Source organism: Otolemur garnettii, unplaced genomic scaffold (assembly GCF_000181295.1).
Source record: "Otolemur garnettii isolate 467f Iridium unplaced genomic scaffold, OtoGar3 scaffold00003, whole genome shotgun sequence".
In the NCBI taxonomy this organism is placed as follows: domain Eukaryota; kingdom Metazoa; phylum Chordata; class Mammalia; order Primates; family Galagidae; genus Otolemur; species Otolemur garnettii.
This window is the reverse complement of record NW_003852398.1, coordinates 33,708,048-33,722,876: the sequence shown is the minus strand read 5'-3', so window position 1 is coordinate 33,722,876 and position 14,829 is coordinate 33,708,048. Positions and strand designations below refer to the sequence as shown.

The 14,829-nt window shown below is 48.3% G+C and overlaps 1 pseudogene across 1 annotated transcript; it reads left to right on the top strand.

Annotated features, from left to right (window-relative positions):
- The first annotated feature begins 2,338 nt into the window (after window positions 1–2,338).
- On the top strand, window positions 2,339–3,431 carry LOC100967028 (annotated as a pseudogene). The gene has a single exon (XR_001161456.2). The product of XR_001161456.2 is annotated as a zinc finger protein-like 1 pseudogene (transcript).
- The last annotated feature ends 11,398 nt before the right edge of the window (window positions 3,432–14,829 follow it).

The following is a 14,829-nucleotide window of genomic DNA, read 5'->3' as shown; positions in this document are numbered from 1 at the left end:
GTCACAGCTCACAGCAACCTCAAACTCTTGGGCTTAAGCGATTCTCTTGCCTCAGCCTCCCAAGTAGCTGGGACTACGGGCCCCTGCCACAACACCCGGCTATTTTTGTTGCAGTTGTCATTGTTTTAGCAGGCCTGGACTGGATTGGAACCTGCCAGCTTTGGTGTATATGGCCGGTGCCCTACCCACCGAGGTATGGGCGCCGCCCATGGCTACACATTTTCAAGAAGTAAAGCTGCAGAGTGCTCCCCAGGTGATAGGCATCAAGGCTGGACCCTCTGCCCTAAGCTTCCTGTACACTGAAGACATTGTGGAGGGGCGGGGTGAGAGGGAGGAGGGGAAGGGGGGTGGGAAATCTAGGGGAGGGAAGGAGAGAGGGAGAAAACACGAGAACTGGTAGGGAGGTAGGAAGGCCCCTTGTGCTGCTCCAGCTGGTCGGACCGGCTCTCGGGCCTTCCTTCCCCATTGTTGGGCAGTCTGAGTGAGAACAATGGGAATGGAATCCTTCTTCCCCTCCTGCCTGGCAGGGCTGGACCCACTTCCTCCTCACCCCACCGAGAGGAATGCTTTCTTGTCCCGACTGTGTGGTACCCGCAGGGAGAAAGGGCACTTGGGACGCCCCAGGGACTGAAGGCTTTGTGGCTTGAGCTGATGACAATGAGGTTGGAGCAAGGAGGGGGTGGGTATGTCAGATCTTTTCAAAATTTCTCTCGGATTTCTAATGAGTATTTCTGCTCTTTTGTTTTTTGACTCATTATGGGGTCTCCATTTCGAGGCCCAAGTCGCTTGGGGCCTTTTTTGACTTCTGGAGCAGGCCACTCAGGCACATCTGGGAATCCAAGTGACAGCACCCACCGTCAGAGAGCAGCCCTTTGAAGCAGGGTCACTGTGTCCGGGTGCCTCCACCCTGGGCAGGGCTCAGGATCATCTGAGCTCTTGATTCCTGGCCTCCCAATACGCAGAAGTTGCTGCATTTTGGGTGGAAAGGGCAGCTTATGGGCACTGCGGGTTTTCTTTCAATTTCAGAAGACACAGAAGCTGCTGCTTCTTTCCCACCGTGTCTCAAAGCAGCTGTATAATCTTCCCCTTGCACGGGGGAGAGGGCAGCCATCCCACACCGCCTGCGTGTGTCATCAGGAAGCTCTTTAGAATGGCCTGCAAAGACCCAGCCTCTGCCCTTGGACACTATCTCTCTCTCCAGTGCGCAAGACCCTCAGGAACTCTTTAGATCACCTCCAGATTCCTGCAGGGTCCTCTAAGGCCAGAGCAAGGTGAACTCACTGTGGCCCTGGAGCAGCATGGGCCTGGGAGTGCGATGCCTAGCAGACATCCGGCCTCCATGTGTCTGAGGGGATGTGAGATGATTCTTCTAACTGGTATTTTGTTGGAATTGGGGACAGCTGGGTGAAGTTGGGGGGGGCAGGGAGAAGTGACTGCTTTAGCTGAAGGAGCCAGTGGAAATGTGAACGAGCTGGGTTTGGAGGCCCTCTGTGGATGTCTGTGTCCCCATCCTGCCACGTGGCTGTGGAAGCAGGGGAGAGACGTGCTAATGACCACAGGAATGAGGGTGCTTCAGGGAACTAATCACCACCCTCAGCGCACTCAGGTGCTGTCTCTTCTAGTCCTCGCAAGTCCGTGAGAGCCTTCCCACCTTACATCAGAGATGAAGAAACCAAGGCCCAGAAAAGTAAAGCAAGTTACCCCTTGTACATGGCTGGGTGTGGCTGGTGCCAGGAAGGCTTCCCCTCAATTTCCTGGGACAGTAACATTCACTTCAGGCCTGACGTGAACGAATGGGCTGTTTCTTAATTGCAAGGCCAATGTCTCCACAGACATTAGGTCTTTCCTCCTGGCTTGGTTGGACCCTCAGATAAAGAGTTGCCAATCTCCCTCCTAGAGGGTCTATGTCTGGCTGTCCACCTTTCGGGGACTTGGGGGGCTTAGGGCTTGGGGTATCTCAGAGCACAATCTGTAAATGAGAGCACATATCATGAAAATAAGATGGAGTCAGTCAGGCTAAGGCTGAGATGACACAGCTGGTCTGGCCGGTTTAGGCCTATGTGACCTTCACCTCATGTCTTTCATCCTTGTTATTTTGTTACTTTTAACCTGAACGTGTATATCTTGAGTAGTTTAGGGCAATCAATATAGGAGATTAACTTTTGAATTAAGATGTTTTTATATAGATCATGAGTTATATCAATTATTATTTATTATGGGTCATGGATTATGGTGATTACTGTTGTTTAAGCGTTAATTACTATTGTTTAAGAGTTAGTATGGTTCTTGCTTTTAACTTGTGTAGTATATAAAGCTGTGATTCTGGTGCGCAGTCTCTGGCCTTCCGTGACTCGAACTATCTCTCGCGCTGGTCGAGACCGGTGCTGCGGCCGATCAGTAACACGGAGACAGGGGGTCGACCATGGGGCTTTGCAAGTGCCCCAAGAGGAAAGTGACCGACCTGTTTTGCTTTGAACACCGGGTCAACGTCTGCGAGCACTGCCTCATAGCCAATCACACCAAGTGCATCGTCCAGTCCTACCTGAAGTGGCTCCAAGATAGCGAATACAACCCTAATTGCCATCTATGCAACATACCCCTGGCCAGCAGAGAAACCACCCGCCCCGACAGCTATGATATCTTTCACTGGGGATGCATCAATGAACGTGCCACCCAGCTACCCAAAAACACCACATCTGCTGGCTACCAGTGCCCTAGCTGTAGTGGCCCCATCTTTCCCCCAACCAACCTGGATGGTCCTGTGGCTTCTGCATTGAGAGAGAAGCTGACCACAGTCAACTGGGCCTGGGCAGGACTGGGCCTCCCTCTGATTGATGAAGTGGTAAGCCCAGAGGCTGAGCCCCTCGACACTTCTGACTTCTCTGACTGGTCAAGTTTTAATGCCAGCAGTACCTCCAGAGCAGAAGAGATAGACAGCACCTCTGCTGACCCAACCTTCTACAGCCAGGCCCCACGGCCCCCTGCTTCTCCGGGCCGGACTGAGCAGCACACAGTGATCCACATGGGTAGTTCTGAACCCTTGACTCATGCCCCAAGGAAGGTGTATGACACATGTGATGATGACCGGACACTGGGCCTTCATGGGGATTGTGACGATGACAAGTACTGTCGCAGGCCTGCCCTGGGTTGGCTGGCTCAGCTGCTCAGGAGCTGGGCTGGGTCTTGTAAGCGGCCACTGACTCTGCTGCAGAGGGTGGGGCTGCTGCTACTGTTGGGGCTGCTGAGTTTCTTGCCCCTCCTTGCCCTCATGTCTCGCCTGGGCCGGGCCGCAGCTGACAGCGATCCCAACCTGGACCTGCTCATAAACCCTCACATCCGTGTGGGTCCCTCCTGAGCCCTGGCTTGTGGCTAGGCCAGCCTAGGACCCGGGGTCCTGTGGAGGGGAGTCAGGGAGGCCTGGAGGCTCCTCTTCTGTGCTCCTCACTCTCAAGCCTGAGACACTAAGATCCCAGGCCTAAGCCGAGTCCACCAGAGTGGCTGAAGGCTGGGCCTGGGCCGCTGTAGGTCAAGCATTTTTCTTGACCTGCTTCCCTGGGTCTCCAGCCTTCTACATGCACACCACAAAGGAGCTAACAGGTGGAAATAAACAATAGACTTTATTTAAAAAAAACAAACAAACAAACTGTGATTCTGGAAATGGAAGAACAGAACAGTCTTAGAGAGGCTCCTCTCACTATTCTCCAGAAATGCTGGCCTTTTGACAAATCAAATTTGGTGACTCTATCCCAGTCTCTGCATATTGGCTGACAGTGGTGCGCAGCCAGGCCCTGTGAGTCTGGTAACATAAACATTCACTTGATCCCACTGTTGTCAACTGTGCTGCTGCCCCCAGGAAAGAGATGTCCTATAGTTCCTTCTTCAGAGAATAAACCTCCTGTCTCTAACAACATCAGGAAAGGGCTGCAACTGGACTGCGTGGAGAGCCGGAGGGCTAGAGTCTGGCTGTTGGCAGCCCATTCTCTGGTTCTTAAGCCCCACTGCTACAGGTCTTGGCACCATAGTTCCCTGGGCCCCTTCCAAGGGTTTGCTGTGCCATTCATATCACTGCTCAACCTGCCCAGTTGCTGCTTTAGGAGTCAGCTTTGGTGGATCTGCTAAGTTGGTACCACCTGCCTGTCTGCTTTCCAGCTTTCTTTTTCATGTTGTTGTTGAGGTTTTGTTGATTTGTGCTGTTTTGTTTGTTTTTGGCCGCTGTCTCTTCTATTCACTTTGTCTTTAAAAAAAAAAAAAAAATCCCTTCATCTTATTCCATGGGCTTTGGAATGCTAAATGCATATGTTTAATCTGCCACCGTTTTTGTTTGTTTTTGTTGCAGTTTGGCTGGGGCTGGGTTTGAACCCACCACCCTTGGCTTATGGGACCAGTGTGCCACTCACTGAGCCACAGGCGCCACCCTTAATCTGCCATCTTTCACTGAATTGTTTTCATTTATTAATTGCATAAAGCTCTTAGGGTTTGAGTAACAAAAAATGTCACAAGTCATGACCTTTAAACATATTTCTGGATTTTATTTTATTTTATTTATGTATTTAATTTAATTTTTTTGAGACAGAGCCTCAAGATGTTGCCCTGGATAGAGTGCTGTGGCATCACAGCTCACAACAACTTCCAACTCTTGGAAGTGATTCTCTTGCCTCAGTTTTTCTATTTTTAGTAGAGATGGGGTCTCGCTCTTGCTCAGGCTGGTCTTGAACTCTTGAGCTCAAGCAATCCACCTGTCTCCGCCTCCTGGAGTATTAGGATCATAGGTGTGAGCCACATTGGTAGGCCCTCAAAGTCCTAAGCTCAGGCAATCCACTTGCTTTGATCTTCCATAGAGTTGAGATGACAGGTATGAGCCACCATACCTGTCGCCATTAATTTGCAAATAAGTCCATGTGTGTTCTCTCTCTCTCTCTTTTCTCTGCTCCCATCACCCTTCCCTATGAATTTGTGGCTCGTTTTGGAACCCAGAGCTTTACACAGTATTAGAGGGTGGTGTATACATGTTAGGTGACTGACGTTACAACTTATCTAGGTCATATACTGTATTATAGAATCTTTTATCTAGGAAGAGAAACTTAGCATACCATCAAGGTTAATTTCCATAGTCTATACTTTCTCTGTTAATTCTCATTACAAACTATATCAAAGATACTAAAAAAGTACATAAAATGCAAGATGCGGAGTATAAAGAGGAATAATATGGTACAAGAACTGCTATCGTACCCCGCACCCAGCTTCAGGACCGTGACCTCACAAGGTGCCTTTTTCTTTTTTTTTTTTTTGAGACAGAGCCTCAAGCTGTCCCCCTGGGCAGAGTGCCATGGCATTACAGCTCACAGCAACCTCCAACTCCTGGGCTCAAGCGAGTCTCCTGCCTCTGCCTCCCAAGTAGCTGGGACCACAGGCGCCCGCCACAACGCCCGGCTATTTTTTTGGTTGCAGCTGTCATTGTTGTTTGGTGGGTCCGGGCTGGGGATTCGAACCCGCCACCTTAGGTGTACGTGGCTGGCGCCTTAGCCGGTTGAGCTATAGGCGCCGAGCCAAGGTGCCTTTTTCTCAGCGCACACCCTGCCCTCCTAGAAGGATCCTCTATTTTGTTTTGATCAGTCACTTGCTTTTCTTTATAGCTTTACCCTCTGGGAATGTAAACCTAAAGAATATACTGTGTCCTTTTGCCTATTTTTGAAGTTTCTGTAAGTGGAATCACATATTTGTAGTTCCCTCTGATTGACTTTCATGCAACCTTATTTTTGAGATTCATGCAAATTGATCCACGTAGGCTACAGCTCATTCATTCTGCTATAATAGTCCATTGTAAGATGACACCACAATTTATTCACATATTTACTATTGATGGACAATTAGGATTGTTTCATTTTTTTGCTATCCTTAGTGACAGTGCTAGGACTAGGGTGAGACGAGAGAGACACTTCGTTTCCTAGAGCAGATGTAATAAATTACCACTAACTTGGTGCCTTAAAACAACAAAATTCATCTTCTCAACATTCTGGAGGCCAGAAGCCTATAGTCAGATGCTTCTTCAAAGGCTCTGGGAAAGGATCTTTCCTTGGCTCTTCCAACATCCGGTGGCTCCTGCCGGGGTTCAGGCAACTACATTCTCAGTTCTTGGTGTACTCTTAGATGAAGAATGACCAGACACCCCAAAGTAACATGAGCATGAAACAAAGGTTATGGAGGAAGAGGGAGATAGGTTTGCAGAGCAAGAGCAAGACACTTGTCTATGGGAAGATGCATTCACCATAGACCATGAACACGGGCCCCCTCGTCACAACAAAAAAAGGCCTTGGTTATAGCCTGGGATTCTGTTTCATACTGTCTGGATTGGGTCCACTTCTTAGGCCAGAGGTCACCTTGGAACCACAGATTATGCATGCAGACTTACTATGCAAGCAGACTTCCCAGGAGCCTCTCTTAAAGCCCACTGGGTGGGGGTAGATCTAAGCTCATGACATGATAATTAGCCTTAAGGTTTTTCTGTTTGTTTGTTTGTTTGTTTGAGACAGAATCTCAAGCTGTCACCCTGGGTAGAGTGCTGTGGCATCATAGCTCACAGCAACCTCCAACTCTTGGGCTCAAGTGATCCTCTTGTCTCAGTTTTTCTATTTTTAGTAGAGATGGGGGTCTTGCTTTTGCTCAGGCTGGTCTTGAACTCTTGAGCTCAAGCAATCCATCCACCTCGGCCTCCCAGAATGCTAGGATTACAGGCGTGAGCTACTGCACCTGGCCACAGCCTTAAGGTTGTTCTAGATCATTTTCCAGACTCTATTGTACCTATGCTACTGGGCCCATGGGCCAGGGAGTCCTCTTCTTTCTTTAGCAGTTGGCACACTTAAGTTCTGGGTGGTAGACTGGTAGGGCATTCCTTCCTCCCCAGGTATGGGCAGTTGCTTGGGACAGTATTATGGTGAGCCAGCACCAAGACAGGGGGCTGGGGGTCTGCCCTTTGTCTCCCTGGAGCTCCATGAGTTTCTAAGTTTTTTTTTTTTTCAGTTTTTGGCTGGGGCTGGGTTTGAACCCTCTACCTTCGGCATATGGGGCTGGTGCCTTACTCCTTTCATCCACAGGCACCACCTGAGTTTCTAAGTTTTTATGGCTGATGGCTGCATGACTACAACCTCTGCCCCACTCTTCATATGGCCTTCCCTTCCAGGTCTCTCTGTTGTATTATCTCTTACAAGGACACTTGTTATTGAATTTAGGGCCCATCCAGGTTATCCAGAATGATCTCATCTCTAAGATTACATCTTCAAAGATCTCTTTTTCCAAATAAGATCACATTCACGGCTCAGAGCCTGTGGCTCAAGTGGCTAAGGCGCCAGCCATGTACACCCAAGGTGGCGGGTTCAAATCCAGCCCGGGCCCGTCAAACAACAATGACGGCTGCAACCAAAAAATAGCCGGGCGTTGTGGCGGGCGCCTGTGGTCCCAGCTACTTGGGAGGCAGAGGCAGGAGACTCGCTTGAGCCCAGGAGTTGGAGGTTGTTGTGAGCTGTGATGCCACGGCACTCTACCCAGAGGGACAGCTTGAGGCTCTGTCTCAACAAAAAAAAAGATCACATTCACAGGTTTCAGGACAGATATATCTTTTAGGGGCTACCATTTAGCCCACTATCAAGGCTGAGGATGCAATGTGATAAGCCACAACCTACAACAGTCCTACAGTGGCCCCATATTAAGTTTTGTGCCCTCGTGACCTTTCTTCCCCTCTCTGGCCCTGCCTCTGCTAAACAGTCTTACTACGTGAACATCTCTGCATGTCTCCTGGTACCTTGGCCAATAATGTTTCCAGGCTGTATAATGTAGGAGTTGAATTGCTGGGCAGAAGAATACGTACATGTTGATCTTTATTTGGCAAGGCCAGGCTCTTTTCAGAGGATGTTTGACCGATTTATTCACCACCAGCAGTGGATGGCAGTTCTGCTGCTCCACATCTGTTCTTGTTGCTCCAGGACCTGGCCTTCTCCCACTTTCTGATTGTGGTCAGTCCAGTCAGTGTGAAAGAGCATCTCATCCAGGTTTTAATTTGCATTTCTCTGATTACCAAGGAGGTTCAGTGTTTCACATGCTAATGGTCCATTTGTGTTTCTTCTGTAAAATGCCTTCTCCAGGCTTTTGCTCTTGTTTATCATTCATTTTTTGCTTTTTAATTTTTGACTTATAGGAGTATTTTATACATTCTTTATATTAGTCCTTTGTTAGGTAAATACAGTGGTCTTGTATTAAAAGTATAGGTCATTTCAGTTAGAATTGACAATTATGATATTGAGTCTTCTTATCTAAGAACTTTGCATTTCTCTTTATTTAGATTCTTTTTTCTTTTCTCTTCTTTTCTTTTTGAGACATTTTATCACCCTCCATAGAGTGCCATAGCATCACAGCTCACAGCAACCTCCAACTCCTGGGCTTAGGTGATTCTCTTGCCTGAGCTTCCCAAGTAGCTGGGACTATAGTAGGGTGACCAGACATCTCGCTTTTCAACAATTTGTCCTGCTTCCTGCAGCGTTTTAAAAAAGTTCTGATTTTTGGAAAGAATGCACGAACGGGCAGGAGAACAAGAAGGGAATATACAGTTTCGGCTGCCATGTGGCTATTTCGCCAGAATATGAGTTTTATATTATTTTTGTTAATTTCATAATGTTAAACTGTAATAATAACAAATAATTGCTGAGAAGTGATTATGGAGAACTGCTTAATCAAAGTTTGCATTGTTGTCAGGCCCTGCCCTGCCCCTTCCCCACCCCATGTTGCCCCGCCTTACTGATGTTAAAATCTAGTCACCCTAGACTATAGGCACCCACCACAACGCCCAGCTATTTTTTTGTTGCAGTTTGGCCAGGGCTGGGTTCCAACCCACCACCCTTGGTATATGGGCGCCCTACCCACTGAGCTGCAGGTGCTGCCCTCTTTTTTTTTTTCTGAGACAGAGTCTCAAGTTGTCGCCCTAGGTAGAATGCCATGGCGACATAGCTCAGAGTAACCTCCAACTCTTGGACTCAAGCCATCCTCTCACCTCAGTTTTTTGTACTTTTAGTAGAGTTGGGGGTCTTGCTCTGGCTCAGGCTGGTCTCGAACTCCTGAGCTCAAGCAATCCACCCACCTCAGGCCCCTACAGTTCAAGGATTATAGGCGTGAGCCACCGTGCCCAGCCTATTTAGATCTTTTAAATTACCATGTGGAGTTCAATCATTTTTCTACAGAGGGTTTGTTTCCTTTTTTGAGACAGAGTCTCACTTTGTTGCCCTGGTATCATAGCTCACTGTAAACTCAGATTCCTGGACTCAAGTGATTCTCTTGCCTCCGCCTCCCAAGTAACTGGGATGATAGGTGCTTGCCACAACACCCAGCTATTTTTAGAGATGATCTCACTCTAGCTCAGGCTGGTCTCAAACCCATGAGCTTAGGTGATCTGCTGGCCTGGGCCTCCCAGAGTGCTGAGATTATAAGAGTGAGCCACGGGGCCCAGCCTATATACTATAGTTTAGATGCTTAAACTTCTCTTGAAGAAGTGACCCCTTCACGCCTCATGTTGAAATTTGATCTCCAATTTTGGAGGTAGGGCCTAATGGGAGGTATTGGGTCATGTGAGTGGATCCCTATGGCATAAATGGATTAATGCCCTCCCTGAGGGGTGGAGGAGTGAGTGTGCTCTCACTCCATTAGTTCCTTTGAGAGATTGTTTTCAAAGGCCTCGCACCTCCCTCTTGAGGCGCTCTTGCTTCCTCTCACCATGTGATCTCTGCACACACCAGCTCCCCTTCACTCTCCACCATGATTGGATACAGTCCGACACCCTCACCAGAGGCAGATGCCCAATTCTGAACTTTTCTAGCCATGAGAATTATAAGCCAAATACACCTTTTTTTCTGTTTAAATTACCCAGCTTCAGGTGTTCCTTTATAACAACACAAAATGGACTAAGACAGGTTTATATATTATTTAGTAGACTTATTTCTAGGTACTTAAAAAATTTCTTGTGACTATTGGAAATGGGCCTCCTATAAGGATTTTATATTTTGTAACTGATTATTGCTGCTGTGTAGAAATTCTATAGAAATGCAAATGATTTTTGTATCCAGCGATCTTGCAGACCTCTCTTACTAATTCAAGTGCTATATCTGCATATTGTTTTGGTGTCTCTATGTAGCCAATAATTCATTTGCAAATAATGACAGTTTTATTCCACCCATCCCTTCATGAATATCTGGGATACTTAAGGAGGCATTGTTAGATCTGCAGGTCCAGTAAGAAAACATTAAGTAACTCTCACTTCAAAATGACTGTTTACCCATTTTACGTAAGTTCACTTTAGTGTTTAAGAGATCCAAATCCAAGTATGTAGCATAAAATGAGAAAATAAATTGAGTAACAGATCTGGACCCCATTTGTGAGATTTCTAGAATTCTGAGAATTAGGAAAGCAACCTAACAGCTTATGTCCTGAGATGGTAAGGGCAGATTCCTCACTATATGTGGCAGATCTCTAGCTGTGTGGGTCCGAGGTGACACTTGCTTATAGAATGACTCCCTGGTGACTTCCTTTCCTTCATTCTAGGATGGTAGAGGATAGACATGGCTTTGGAACCAAACAGATCCCTCTGCATGGCCCTGAGAAAACTGCTGAATATATCTGAGCTCTAGTTTCCTCATCTGAAAGATGGTGATAATCGAATGGGTTAATAGTATAAAGCATGTCAGATAGCCTGGTACTTGCTAAATGTACCATTCATAGCAGCAGTCAGAATTGCTCCCAAGCCACATACCCTTAAAACCAGGAAGGTCCTTGAGTTCTGTGAGTCCCCTAGAATACTGTTAGGATGGCCGCCATGGGCATTTGGAAATCCTTCAGGCCTATGATTTCAAAAAAATGTTTAGCAAGGGAATTTTTTTTTTTTTTTTTGAGACAGAGTCTTACTCAGTTGCCCTGGGGTTGAGGGCCATGGCATAATAGCTCACTGCAACCTCCTGTGATTCTCTTGCCTCAGCCTTTTGAGTAGCTGGGACTACAGGTACCCGCCACAACACCCAACTATTTTTTAGAAATGGGATCTCACTCTGGCTCGGGGGTGGGGTGGGGTGGGGGTGGGGGTGGGTCTCAAACTCCTGAGCTCAAGCAATCTGCCTGCCTTGGCCTCCCAGAGTGCTGGGATTATAGGTGTGAGTCACCACACCTAGCCCTGGAAATGTCTTTTTAAAAAAATAATTAGGCTTGGTGCCTGTAGCTCAGTGGTTAGGATGCTGGCCACATACACTGAGACAGGTGGGTTCGAATCCAGCTTAGGCCTACTAGACAACAATGACATCCATGACAACAACAAAAATAACCAGGCATCATGGCGAGTACCTATAGTCCCAGCTACTTGGGAGGCTAGGGCAAGATAATAGCTTAAGCCCAAGAGTTAGAGGTTGCTGTGAGCTGTGATGCCATGGCACTCTACTGAGGGAGACTCTGTAGAGTGAGACTCTGTCTCAAAAATAAATAAATAAATAAATACAAATAAAAATTAAACCAAATAAACCCCAATAAAATTAATAAAATTAACCCCAATATCATATATATTTTAAGAGACCAGCCAAAATAAGTGCTCCTTCCAATGAAGTAGGTAGGAAGGATAGAGAGCACCACAGCCACAGCTGCCCTGTGCCCCCCGTGACCTGCCTCCCATGGCCACCAGTCTCAGAGGCCTTTCTAATGTGCTCTCTTATTTCTCAGAGCACTGATTCAGTCCACCCCCTCTGTCTTAGTCTGCCCTAGGTGCCACAGCACAATACCACAGAGTATATAGTTTAAACAATAAAAACTAATTTTCTCACAATTCTGGAGGCTAGAACTCCAAGATCAAGGTGCTGGCAGGATTAGTTTCTGGTGCGGCCTCTCCTCTTGGCTTGTAGGTGGCCACCTCCTTGCTGTGTCCTCACATTTCCTCTTCTCTGTGAGCACATGAGAGCGAATGCTCTTGGTCTCTCTTCCCCTTTTTATAGGACACCAGGCCAAACAGATCAAAGCCCCTTCCTATGACCTCATTTAACCTTTCTTACCTCCTTAAAGACCCATCTCCAAATCAGTCACATGGGGGTTAGGGTTTCGGCATTTGAATTTTGGGGTGCATAATTTAGTTCATAACACTCTCCCATTTTCCAGAGAAAGAAACTGGCTCCAATAAGGTAGGTGATTCTTCCCAGAACACTTTGGAAATGAGGGGTTGCAGCTAGACCAGATCTGACACAAACACAGCTGCCCTGGTCACCTGGCGGCTAAGTGAAGTCCAGAGTTTGTCAGGGCATCATTCTCCTGGCCTCTGCTGAGAACTCAGCACCCCACCAGGGCCCTCAGAATGGGCAGGAAGCTTCAGAAACTCCTGTGGGAAGCAGCACTGGCCCGGATATTGGCATGGATACAGGGCATTTTTCTAAAGGGCTTCATGGGCTGCAGCAGGCCCTGTGGTGACCGTGATCTGTGGCACTCGGGGAGTGAGGGGCACTGAGGTTCTACCATTAAAGGCTGGCGAGTCTCAAGGCAGCAGGACTTGGGGTTAGCTGCAGCCGCTCCCGCGCCCCAGGTTCTCAGGTGTGTGCAGGCACTGTGCTCACTCCTTTGTTGCTTTTCATTTTCTTTCTTTTTGTTGTTTTTGGAGACAGAGTCTTACTCTGTTGCCCCAGGCTAAAGTGCTATGGCATCATAGCCCACAATAAACTCAAACTCTTGGGTTCAAGTGATCCTCTTGCCTCAGCCTCCCCAGTAGCTGGGACTGCAGGCATGCGCCACCACATCTGGCTAATGTTTCTACTTTTAGTAGAGATGAGATCTCACTCTAGCTCAGGCTGGTCTCAAACTCCTGAGTTCAAGCAACCGCCCCACATCTGCCTCCCAGTGTGTTAGGATTACAGCATGAGCCACTGCACCCTGTCTGTGCTAACTGCTTTGTAAGCTTAAGTGCTGGCCCCTCATGACTACCTCATGGGACAGGAGCTTTTATTATCAGAGAACTCAGGTCACCTCACAGTGTCCAGTTACAGGCCCAGGTCCATTTTATTCTAAACTTCACTCCCTTAGCCCTGCGCTCGCCTGCCAGTGTCCTCCCCACCCATGCCTTTTAGCCCCTTTCTTCAGTACTCTTGGTGATGCTACTGGGCGGGGCAGGGCCTCCCCCCACACTTGGTCAGACTTGGACGTTTCTCCCCTCCCCGAGGAAACACAGGGAAGGGAAATGTGTGTTGTCGTTCTCCAAGCCCCGTCCAGGAGCCAAGCAGATCAAACAGGGTGGGGGGCCGGGGACTGGAATGTCCCAGGCTGTCTTTTCCCAAGTTGAAGAGCGGAAGCCATGACAGCTAAGGGGATTTGTGGAAATTCCTCCGCGCATTGTTACCAGGCGAAGGAAGTGGTTTAGAGCTGAGCTCTCTCAATTTCTGCCCTGGGGAGCCACTGCCAGTTTCCGCTTCTGAAACTTGTTTGTGGGAAACTGAAGGAGCTGTTTCAGGTCCTGAGAGTAGGGGGCTCCAGATAAGCCCGCAGCCCTCCTTCCTAGAGGCAAAAGGGTCCAACCAGCCAGACAAAACAGCCCCAGCATCTGTTCCTTTTCCTTCCACGTCGGGGTGGGTGGCTCAGAGCCGAGGCAAATGAACAGAAAAGAAACATTTTTTCCAGGCCTGCTGGTATTTGTTTCTGGCACAATCAGCACAAGCAGATTAGAGAAATAAGTTGCATTTTTTAGTCTGTGTTTGCTCTTTGGATTGGACCTCAGCATGCCGAGTCCATGCGGTTCTCCACAGCCTCCAGTCCATTCTGGAGCCATCACTGGGCCTGGAGTCCCTGGGACGGCTGTCCAGACTCTGCCAGATGGTGAGTCATTTCCCAGTCTCTTGGGAAGATGTCATTAACTCACCAGGAGAGATGCATGCACCCATACATGCGTCTACGGGTGGTCACCCCTCAGCACACTCACCCCTGTCAGATGGTAGCTTGCAGCCTCCCCACTGCTGTCCCGAGGTTTCTCTGGTGCCTCTGTCTGACGCAGGAGTACTCTGTGAGAGTCCCCCACAGGACCCCAGAGGGAAGGAGGCCTTTCTGGGGCCAGCATGGGTCCCCCTGGAAACCCTTGCTCGAGCCAGACCCTGAGGGCCTGCCAGGCCGCACCAACCAGGCCCTGCCAGGAAACCCTTTCCCAGAAAATCATCTCTGAGGTGTAACAGAAACCTGGCAGGGGAAGGAGGGATACATAGACCCACCAGGTCTTTCTCAGTCCCCACATTCTGTCCCTGGTTGGAAAGCCAGGGTGTATCAGCTTGCCTTAACAGACGAGTAGGAGTAACCAGCCTGTGGAAGAACTTCTATAAGATGAACTGGTGGGGCAGAAGGCACTCACTTGCCTTCCTTTCCCGCCCCCTCCTCCCTCCTTCTTCCTTTCTTTTCTCTTCCTCTCTCCTCCCTCCCTTCTTCTCTCCCACTCTTTCTTCCTCCTTTCCATTCTCTCTTCTTCCCCTATCTTTCTCCTATCTCTTTTGTTGTTGTTTTTTTTTTTGAGACAGAGTCTTACTACCATTTCCCCGAAAATAAGACCTACCCAAAAAATAAGCCCTAGCAGGATTTCTATGCATTTGTTAAATATAAGCCCTACCCCGATAATAAGACCATGAGTTTCAGCGTGGAGCGATAAGGAAGACTGGAATACCTTTTATCTGCCACAGCTCCTTTCTCTGAGCCGTTCGCACTTGCACAGGTGCACGGGTGGTAACGGGGGTGGCAGGCATCCTATTGCACACGTGGGAACAGCTAGGGGAAAGGAGTTCACGCATCACTAGTGCCAGC